This window comes from Lipotes vexillifer, unplaced genomic scaffold (assembly GCF_000442215.2).
Source record: "Lipotes vexillifer unplaced genomic scaffold, Lipotes_vexillifer_v1.1 scaffold150, whole genome shotgun sequence".
Classification (NCBI taxonomy): Eukaryota; Metazoa; Chordata; class Mammalia; order Artiodactyla; family Lipotidae; genus Lipotes; species Lipotes vexillifer.
Window position 1 is genome coordinate 589081 of NW_006792921.1, and position 9552 is coordinate 598632.

At 36.7% G+C, this 9552-nt stretch overlaps 1 protein-coding gene across 1 annotated transcript in view; it reads left to right on the forward strand.

The window, feature by feature from the left end:
* The window catches only part of PALS2 (protein associated with LIN7 2, MAGUK p55 family member), a 104107-nt gene that overhangs the window by 22643 nt on the left and 71912 nt on the right, over nt 1-9552 (forward strand). The gene's annotated exons all lie outside the window — the stretch shown is intronic.

A 9552-nucleotide genomic window follows, 5' to 3' on the forward strand; every position in this document is an offset into this window, starting at 1 on the left:
CATTCCTGCCCAGGAGACCTAGTTGAGTGGCATTATACCTTGGAGAAGAGAATCTTTCCTTCTTCCTTTTCACTGTCAGTAATATATTATTGTGCTTATTTTTAATGCAGTGCCTTGTACTTACTTTTATATAATGTTTTGCTCAGTGCTTTAAAGGCTGATATAAGTAGAAGTGAACAACAGCCTGAGAGTGTTGAGTGAGATAAGAATATTCGAAATTGATAGCTAATTCTAGTAGCTTATAAAATATTTTTACATTGAGAGATCTGTGTCATTTTAGTATAACAGTACTATAATCTGAATTGTATTTGATTACAAATCAGTGATTTTTGAGCCCCAGTTCCTTGTTGGAGTGGAATTAGTGGTATGTGAATTAAGGAAAATGATTTGGGTTAAAACTAGATAAACATGCCAGTAAATAGAAGAAGCAGTTTTATGATGAATTAAATAAGATTGATTAAAAAGTTTCCTTTTGTTAAAGTTATATCTGTACACTTATGAATGCAGAGAAAATACATATCTTTTGAAAATTAAAAATATTCTTTATAGGTTTTTTAAATATTGATTTTAAATGTTATATTTTAATGGAATGTTTTACCAAAATACATTTCATATCATAGTGTATACAAAGAAGAATTTACTGAAGCATATCATCCAAAGATGACTTGGTGTTTCCAGGCTTTTTCACCTTCAAAGAAAAAGTCCTGTTTGTTTTTAACTGCAAGAACAGTTGTAATTCTGACCTTTCTGTGTTCAAATTGGTTACTCTTTATACACAAGAGGCATATTTTTTTGTAGGTTTTCATATTAAAATTGTTAATGCATGTACAGATCAAAGACTGTCTTGCTTTTTATCTCTATTTCTTGATGCCTAGAGGCTACTACTTTGAACTTTTTAGCTGATTCTTTTGTCACTGAGCTCCATATCATTTATGGTATGCTTGTGTGGCTGATTTCTTGATTGTTCAGTTTTAACCGTTATGGAAGATGAGGATTTACCTCTTTTTTCCACTCTACCCCTACTTTCTCTCTCTCTCTCTATATATATATACACACACTTCTGATCCCTCAATTCTCCCAACATAATTATATTAATATTTTTATGAAATCAGTATTTATTAATTGACACATTAGTAAATTGTAGTTACCTTTTCCATTCCTCTGTTTTTATTTTCTTGGAGTTAATAATTGTTTGCTGAGTTTTCCATATATACTGCTTATCAATAATTCAACCCCCAAAATCTCTGCTAGTTTTTTAATTCACCTTTCAGTATGTTTATCCAAGTTTATCAACTTGATTTTCTTGAAGAGGTTGCTCCTGGGACCTTCTCACTGTCTAGGATAGACTCATTATTCTCCATACCTGATACACACTTGTCACCATCTTCCTGAGGGTCACTTTTGCCTTTCTCATGGATTGCGTCTTCTAGTTCCTTTATCTCATATCTTCCCCTTTTCTATTTTGCCCCTTTGTTACATGCTCAGAGGGCAGCATGTGTTTTTTTTTTTTTTTAATCTTTCTAAGAAAAAGTGTTTGTGGTAGATTAGTTTTATGAAACCTTATAAACAAGTCTGAAAATTAATTTTAACTGTCCTCACACTTGATTGATAGTTTGGCAGGGTAAAGAATTTTAGGGTGGAAATGTTTTTAGATGCATCATTTCATCGTCTTTTATTTTTAAATGTCATCATTGAAAAGTTCAAAAGGACTTTGATTCCTAATTCTTGACATGTGATTGTGGTTTTTTTCCTTTGTCTCTAGTGTTCTGAAATTTCACAATGATGTGTCTTAGTATACCTCTGTTTTCATCTGTTTCACTGCATGCTGCATGCCCCCATTTAGTCTAGCAACTTACCGCTTTCAGTTCTGGAAAATATTTAAGTGTTTCATTAATGCTTTTCTCCCTTCTGTTTTGTATATTCTTCATTCTAAATAATTCCTCTTATTTTGATGCCCTCTATTAGTCCTCTGACTTTTTTCTCTTCTGTCTTTCTACCTCTGTACTTTTCTACTTTTTTTGGTATTTCCCCAAATTTATCTTCCATGACTTATATTGCATTTTTTATTTCTACTTTTGCATTTTTATTTTAGAAGCTCTTTTGTTTCCCCTGGATGTTCCTCTCCTACAGCAGTCTTGTTCTAGTTTGATGAATACAATGTTTTCATATTTCTCTGAGGATTTTAATGATTGTTTCCTTCAGCCTTAAATAGTTTTATTATTACAAGTAGATTTTACCTGTTTGTTTATTCTGGTTTCTGTCACTCAGCGTCTGAGATCCCAAGGTTAATATCAGTAGCTCATTCTTTTTTCTTCTTTTTTTAATAAGCATGACTTTTAATGCATTTAACATTTATGTACCCTTAGGAACATAAAGAATCAGGTTTGTTTTTTTCCTTTCCTTAAAAAAATTTTAACCAAAAAAAAAAAAAAGTACCCAGTTAAAAACAAGTAAGAGTAGAAAGAGATATATAATGAGAAGTCAAATTTTCTACTTCAGATCTATTTCCCACATCAACCACTATTAGTATTTTCTTATATGTTCTTACATAAATATAAACACACAAAAGCATATACAAATATGTAAGTGTGTGTATTACTCCTTCCCCACCTTCTTTTCTTTAACAAATGGGAGCCCGGTATACTTACTTTTTTTTTTTAAACTGTAGATGTTTCATTTCTGTAAACATGAATACAGCCCATTCTTTCCACAGGTATATATATTATAACTGAGCATACATACTATGAGTATATATATTATGACTTATTTAACCAGATTATTTCTGGTCTTTTGCTTTTATAAACAATGTGGCATTGAAAATCCTTGAAGATACATACTTTTTAATTTATGTAGAAGCTGCCCCAGTGTGTACCTCCAACTCTGTTACCAAACAGAGTTTTTGACCTCTGCATTTCTCTTTGTTAACATTAGTATCTCACTGTTATTTTGATTAGCCGTCCTCTATTTAGTTCCACTGATCTTCCCATTTCTACCTGAATGAGTACTACCCTGTTTTGATTAACACAGCCTTAAAATATATTTTAATGTCTGATAGGTTCAGTATCCTTATATTTCTCTACAAAAGGATCATTTAAAAAATATTTTTAGGACTTCCCTGGTGGCACAGTGGTTAAGAATCCGCCTGCCAATGCAGGTGACACGGGTTCGAGCCCTGCTCTGGGAAGATCCCGCATGCCGCGGAGCAGCTAAGCCCATGTGCCACAACCACTGAGCCCGTGCTCTAGAGCCCGTGAGCCATAACTACTGAGCCTGTGTGCCACAACTACTGAAGCCCACACGCCTAGAGCCTGCGCTCTGCAACAAGAGAAGCCACAGCAATGAGAAGCCTACGCACCATCACGAAGAGTAGCCCCCGCTGCCTGCAACTAGAGAAAGCCCGTGTGCAGCAACGAAGACCCAATGCGGCTGAAAATAAATAATATAAATAAAATTTTAAAAAAAGTTTTAGGACAACATTTCAGATTGCCTTAATGACAGACTGACCAGCACAATATAGTTATGCTCTCAGTATATAAATGCATCACAGACCTTGGAGATATTGTGGGTTTGGTTCCATATCATCACAATAAAGCAAATATCACAAGGAGTCACATGGATTTTTTGGTTTCCCAGTGCATATAAAAGTTAGGTTTACACTATACTGTAGTCTAGTAAGTGTGCAATGGCATTATGCCTACATATCTTAATAAAGAAATACGTTATTGCTAAAACATGCTAACCATCATCTGAGCCTTCAGCAAGGTGTAATTTTCTTGCTGGTGGAGAGTCTTGCCTCGATGTTGATGGCTGCTGACTGATCACGGTGGCCGTGGCAGTTTCTTAAAATAAGACAGCCATGAAGTTTGCCCCATTGATGGACTCTGCCTTTCATGAACCATTTCTCTGTAGCATGCAGTGCATTTGACAGCAGTTTACCCACAGTAGAAGTGCTTTCACAATTGGAGTCAGTCCTCTCAATCCCTGCCGCTGCTTTATCAACTAAGTTTATATAATATTTTAAATCCTTTGTTGTCATTTCAACAGCCTTCACAGAATCTTCACCGGGAGCAGATTCCATCTTAAGAAACCACTTTCTTTGCTCATCCTTAAGTAGCAACTCCTCATCCATTAAAGTTTTATATTTGTAACAGATAATGAAAAAGTTTGAAATTTTGCAATTACCAAAATGCAACACAAAGACACAAAGTGCAGTAGCTCATTCTTAACAGCAGAGAACTAAAACCATGGAACTCTATTTGCATGTATGAGCTTCACTGTAGCCATTCTGTGACTGGATTGTTTGGGGGTAATGCCTGATCTTGATGTCTATGTTTTTCCACTTAGGCTGGTCATATTCTCTAGAGAAGACTCTTCATATCTGCCTGGAAGGTAAAGATGTGAAGGGTAAAGGCTTTTGATAGTCAAGAGGGAGAAGCAGGTGGAAGATTTGTCTCATCATTCAGTAATCCTGTTTTCCATATGATTTCATTGTCCTTTGTCCAGCGACACTTCTTACCTTACTCTCTCCAGATCAACCCCTAGTTTTCAGTCCTGCATGGGTGAGGGTGAGGGGCAGGAAGTACCCTGCAAGGAGGGTGGGGTTGAATTATTGATAAGTAGTATATATGAAAAACTAAGCAAATAAATATTAACTTCAAGAAAGTAAAATTACAGGAATGGAGAAAGGTAACTACGGTTTACTAAGGGATCAGGTAATGAATGCTGACCTAATATTATCTCAGTCTCCTCGTTGTAGTTCCCCTCACTTCATGTACCTTGGGCTGCTAATTCCTCAGTCTTCGGAAGATTTTGTTTTGTAAATGAAATGATTTTCTGCTTTTCCTGTAGCTTGTTTAGAGTCTGACCTCTTGGGTCTGCTAAATCAGTTAATCCTTTATCCCTATGTTTTACAGCTTCCAAAGTCAGTTTATCTCTAATTCTCCACATCTTTGTGCCTTTAAAAATAAAATAAAATTACACACACACATCTTTGTTACATTTTAGAGAGATTTTAGGTGAGAGCAAAAATAGATGAATTCAGTTTATTTTAACCTGGAAATACTGATATTTGTCGTCTTGAATAAAAATATTTGTTCATTTTACTTTTGTTTCTGTATTTAATATTCTTTCAAGCTTGACACTTAAATTTGTCAAATCCAAATATGCCAAAATGTTGGAGCCTGTCAGAGAGAAGGGTTTCTGCTTTCTGACCATTTTTTTTGTTTTTTTTTTTCCCCCGGTACGCGGGGCCTCTCACTGCTGTGGCCTCTCCTGTTGCGGAGTACAGGCTCTGGACGCGCAGGCTCAGCGGCCATGGCTCACGGGCCCAGCCGCTCCGCGGCCTGTGGGATCTTCCCTGACCGGGGCACGAACCCGTGTCCCCTGCATCAGCAGGCGGACTCTCAACCGCTGTGTCACCAGGGAAGCCCAACCATGTTTTGGGTAAAAGGATCTGTGATGAAGAACACCCTTCAGCTTTCCCTTCCGAAAGAAGATTGTTTGCTCTAAGAGCCACTACAGCCATCCATGCTTTGCTTCAATTTGAATTTTTCTTTAGACCTCTTCATTGTTAACACCAGAAATTAACAAGAGTTGCTTCCTTTGGCATTCTGGTGCTATTTCAAACTCAAACTAATCCCCGGGTGACTTTGTATTTTACTTTGGTGTGTGTCAGTTGTTGATTATACAAACTTTTATCCCCAATCAGAGCTGAAAGCTAGGTAATATAAAGGAAAAATAATTCAGAGCGTTAAACACTTACTAAACATTTGTTGAGTACCTATTATATAGCTCCCAGTAGAGAGCCTTGTATAACAGAAGAGAAAGCTCTTGTTCTTGGAGAGGTTATCATTTAACAAGGAGAAACAGAGGACAAGTATGAAATACTTAATGAATGCTGGAAAACCATTCTTTCTGCTTGTTTAACCAGATGTTAGTATTTAAAAATAATTAGGAAAATTAATTATGAATTTATGTATTCCCTTTGGATCTTGAATTCGTTTGTTAGACATTATAATAATCTTTTTTGGAATTACGTAATGTAGAGTGACATAATTAAAATCTGTACCTGTTATCACTCTTCATTCAGCATTTCTTGAATTCTTGATAATTGTTTTTATCCCTAAAAGATTATTTTAAGCAAAGAGTATGAGAGAGAAAAGGTCGGTAATTTGCAAAAAAAGGAAATGTTTTATATTTAATGTATTTTTTTCCTTCAGATTTCAGTACATACATTTGATTCCATGACTGTTTTATCTTTCACAGTTTAGGGAGAAAGAGAATAAAATAGAGTGGTGAGAGAAGTATCTTAACCCACCGTTGATCTGTAGCATCCAGCATCCCTGACTTCAAAGAGTTTCTAACAGCCATTTCTGACTATTAATCTGGAGTTTGATTTCAGTCATCTTTTGTTCTTGCAGGCATTTATTTTAGGCATTTATTTTAGTCATCTGCTGCTCCTGAGCATGTTAGTACTGGCAACTCATTTTCTTCCATCTTCCTGAACTTTGCAACTGCTTCCAAGTTTCACAAGGATATTTCTGATTCCATTACTGTGTCTGAACACTTGGCATGGCAGTAGAAATGATGAGAGATGGCTGGTGTTGACCAGTAGAAATTTGTGGCTACTCTTTCAGGGCTAAAATCATAATAAAGTCATACTGCATAGTGGCAAGACTGGGACTAGGAACTGCGTTTTCTCATGCCCAGTATTCTCTCCAGTGACCAAACTGAATCGTATCATGAGTTTTCTTCATATCTGCCACTTGTTGAAATGCAAGCCCTCGGTGACAGAACTCATGTCATCATATCCCTGTGATTTTGGCCAGTCCCTTGCAAAATGTTCTGATTTGTTATCCTTTCAGTCGCTTGGACATTTTCCTTCTTTCTGTTTAGGGAAAACATTGAGAGTGTTTTGTAGAGGGATCATATATGGGAAATAATCTGTGATTACAGCTGGGAAAGATGAGCATGGTTTGGGGCCAGTCATTTACATTTATTATGTGTAAATATGATGTGCATATTTTTTTAAACTATTGACTTACCGCTGGTCAGTCTCTTAAATTTTGGGGCCTCATTTTTCTCATCTTTAAGATGTATAAGAGTATAATACTTATACCCTCCAGCTTATGGCAATTTTTTGAGCCTGAAATGGGATAGAACATGTAGGAAAATGTAATAACAGTGGTATGCAGGCTTGATTCAGTGATGGAGGAGTTGTAAAGAGTAAGGGATTTAAGACTTTTATATTGACACCACTTGATGGCTTTGATTAAATTAGCGTGTGTGGGTGTGTTATATGAGCAGAAAAGCCTAAAAGAGCTTTTACAAAAGGGGCTCCTTAAAGCAGCAATAGTAAGAAATTCTTCCTCAGTCACTTAGTACAAATAGAAAAGATGGTCTATTTTGTCATTTTACACTTGTGAGAGTAATACAGTATTATAAGAGAGAAGAGTCCTCTAGCCTGATAAATATTTATCAAGAATCAATATAGAAATTCTTAGTCATCTCATACCAAATACCCTGGAGCTACATGCAGAAACCTACAGTTTTCATTGTGTGTGTGCATGGCTAACAGAGGAAGGTAAGTTGTTTTCATTTATTCCCCCAGTGGCTTGGAGGCTTTGTTTTGAAATTTATAAAGGTCGTGATTAAGGTAAAAATGGGGGGAAAAAATCTGATTTGTAGAATGAACATGTAAAAAATTAAGAGCAACTGTTAGTGAGTTTCATTCATTGTAATTCTTAACTCTAGGCATTAAAATAGTCTCATCACTTAAAGTGCTCTTGTTAAAATTATGAAAAGGTATTATTTAATGTGACATGGACTGAAATGGCTTACTAGGAAAGAAATCCATGATAAAATACAAACTAATACATAAGGCATGAGGTATTTAAGGGATGAAGTGTTCTATATAAGGAGATTATCTTTGGAGAGACAAATCCATGACTTGAGAAATGAGGCTAAGCATTTTTGCCTAATAAAATCTTGTATATAAGGCTACTTAATTTTATTAGGTAAGGTGGTTTTCTTTAATCCTTATAAGTCTGTACAGAAACCTCTAGGAACCTTCATGATATTGACTCTCCAGATATACAGTTCATAGTTTGAGCAGCTCATTTGTTCAGCCATTGTTTTGTTACACAGGTATGCATAAATATATTAATTTGGTAACAATTTTAAGATATTACCAGATAGAGCCAAGAGCCCTTTTAACCCTTCTTTCAATCTCTGCTCCTTCCCCAGGGGTAATACCTGTTATACTTTGCTTTATATCTTTCCAGACAGATTCCTGTATATTTGCATATTTGTACCTGTGGAAAAGATAAAGTTTTGAGTGCTTCATTTCTCTCTATATGACACAATACTATCTTTATGACATTTGCTGTTTTCCACAGAAAAACGTGTTTTGGAGGGTTTTACATGTTAGTGCATATAAAATCACGTTCTTTTAACGGTTGCAGATTATGCATAGGATGGGGATTTAGGCATTCCCCTGATGAGGAACATTGAGGCTATTTCTGTTTTTCCCATGTTTTCCAGTAACATCACAATGAGCATTCTAAAAAGTTGCCTCATTAGAAGCAATATTACCAATTATCATGACGATCTTTCACTTGCTACTAAGTTGTGATGATGAAGGTTTAGTAGAGTTAAAGCATTGATTTTTCTTTTTAATTAGAAACATTACTTGAATTCTGGTAATGGTGGCCTGAAGAGGCTGGCAGTTCCCCTCTGCAGAAAGTAAATAGAAAACCAGACAGAATTGTCAAAAACATCCATTTAGTGGTATTGGAAATTGACCAAAGGTAGTTAAAAAAAACTTGATCTTGCACAACTGTTAGGGCTTGGGGTGAGAACAGTGTGAGTCTGTGGTCTTCTGGCCCGGGCCCTTCCCAGATACCTCCTCAGGCGTGCCCTGCTGTCCCCACCCTCCTCAGCTGATGAAAACTGAAGCTTTACCAGCTTGGGACTAGCTGAGAAACCCAGCAGCTTTGCTGCCAAAGAGGTGGCGGTGGGGGAGTAATTTGATTCAGGGAAGGGAGGAGTGAGAGGGGACACAAAAACCTGTGGCTTTGCAAGTACAGAGTGGTGGGTTCAGATGGAAAGAGAGGGAGAAAACCTACTGCCTTGCTAACTCAACGCTGTGGACCTGGTTTAGGGTGAGCAGTGGACCAGAAGAAATTTAATAGAGAAATCCCAGAAATGAGAGAACCATAGAAGGGCTGAGGTAAGTTCTCCATACAGCTCTGGTTGATTGGAAGCTACATATGTGACAGGGAGACCCAAGAGAGGGGGAGAACCAAAAAGTTCAACCCAAAGGAGACTAGAGAACTGGCTGCAGTGTTGAATGCATTCCCCAGTCTATACACAAATCAACTGGCAGAGGCTGGACGTCTTACAGGCTTGAGATGTTTGAGCACAACCATTGCCCAGGTCATTGGCTGACCATTAAGCTATACAGACATAGGCACACCCACTAGGAAGCCAGGCTAAAATATAAAAGTAAGAATTAAAAAACTGAACAGAGACGTCCCAACTGCATACCATGTA